The following is a 2088-nucleotide window of genomic DNA, read 5'->3' on the forward strand; positions in this document are numbered from 1 at the left end:
CACAAACTACTGAAATTTGCGACTTGAGTTAGAGCTCATTGAAGGGCAGGGCAGGTGTATGTTGTGGTTTCTAATAAAAGCTAGCTCTACGTCGGTGCCAGTGATGGGCGTGTGTGGGGTAGGAGAGGGCCAGTTGAGAGCCTGCAACCAACCTGTCTGCGTGCTGGACACGCTGGATCTACACCTGGAGTTTCAGTCTGGGGAGCCGGCCCCAGTGGTCTAGCGGTTCTAGGCGCTCAGTCCGGAGCCGCGCGACTGCTACGGTCGCAGGTTCGAATCCTGCCTCGGGCATGGATGTGTGTGATGTCCTTAGGTTAGTTAGGTTTAAGTAGTTCTAGGGGACTGATGACCATAGATGTTAAGTCCCATAGTGCTCAGAGCCATTTGAACCAATCAGTCTGGGGAGCCACTTCCCGTGACAGCAGGAGCACTGTCGTGGTTATCCCACACACTCTGACTGCTAATTTATATGTCAGTCCGATGATTAGACTTGTCCTGCAGCCATTTATGAACAGCATTCCAGGGAGTGTTTTCCAAAAGAATATCACTCACCCACATTCCGCTGTTGTAACCCACCATTCTCTACGGAGTGTTGACAAGTTGCCATTCTCATACACACAAAATCTTTAATGAGTTCTAGTCTCATGAGAAAATGTCTTTCTGTTTACTTATCAGGTCTGTCATATTTGCCTTCTCTCTGCTGCTCTGATGATTTGCTAATATTAACTGCTATGTCCTCTTTACTTATCTGCTTATTATAACACAGTATATGGACTTTGTCACAATACATTATATAAAGTCGTTTCTGTTATAAGAGTTATTTTAGATTTCTGCATCGTAACTGTTTCAAAATGGAGTGTCACCAATTCTGCATCTTTCTCATAGGCGAATGTTATAAACCCTTTCCTGAAATTTAATACAATTCCTTGCTCAGACAACCAGTTCATACCTTGAGTTATAGGGACATTAATCGTGAAATGAACAACAAGGGGTATTCAACATTTAGCAAGACTAAATATCGGTAACACTTTGACGGTAATGGTTTACCATTGGTTCCTGTGACTCCTATAATCTTGACTCCACATACTGGAAATGGTGTAAAGGCTGCAGTATGTCAACCTGTTCTAGAAAGATTTGGTATTTTGCACACACATCACTATCTGAATCTAAGATGTTTTCTGGTACATTTTCTGTTCTGTCTATTAGTTCTGGTCGAATATATTCCTCAATTGGTTATTGGGTTTCCTCTCACAAGTCATCTGCCATACTAATCCTATTGTCATACCTTAGTAGTTGTGAGTTTATCTGATATGGCTCGTTTTCGTTTGCTTCTGGAGATCGAGCCCTTCCCCAGAAGCTCAGTAGTTTCCACCCACTGTGCGCGCTGGTATTATTGAATTAATCTCTATTGTTACCATTACCCCTCCACCTTTGTCTTACCATGTTACCTATGCGAACATATTACCGATAGGAACACGGCATATTATCAGTACTTAGCATGTGAAGTACTGGTAGTATACCGTGTTCGCATCGACCATCTCTTCATTATTATGCTGTACAGATGGAGGTGATATTTTAATTTGAACTACTGACGACGCCTTTGGCACGATTGTTTTATGCATCACCACTGCAGGATGTGATTTTAGTGTATTTTTGATTCTGGTGAAGGCATATACCGAAATCGTGGTCGAGGATTTCAATAAATCTTTATCCTGCAACTATTTAGCTGTTATCATTTAGCGTGAAGATTTTCAACAGTTGCTGCTTCAGCCAAATTTTTTTTAGATATTCAAACATCTGTGGTTTTGTTGTTTTGTCTTCTAACAGGATGCATTGACCCAGATCTAAACTTAGCACAACAGAAATAATATCAATCTCCAATAGCTATGCATACCACCTGACGTGTAACGGTTGGTGGTGTTTGTATAGTGGGGCAGCCGCCCCTAAAGCCAGCCTAGGCACTCAACACAGGATTGTGCTCTCGGGGCGGACTACTCAGACAGTGACCACAGGTGATGGAGGAATATACGTCACATCGAGGTTTTGGATGGCGTGTCTGCTGGCACAACATTCGGTGCAGAGATCGTA

Source organism: Schistocerca piceifrons, chromosome 7 (genome assembly GCF_021461385.2).
Source record: "Schistocerca piceifrons isolate TAMUIC-IGC-003096 chromosome 7, iqSchPice1.1, whole genome shotgun sequence".
In the NCBI taxonomy this organism is placed as follows: domain Eukaryota; kingdom Metazoa; phylum Arthropoda; class Insecta; order Orthoptera; family Acrididae; genus Schistocerca; species Schistocerca piceifrons.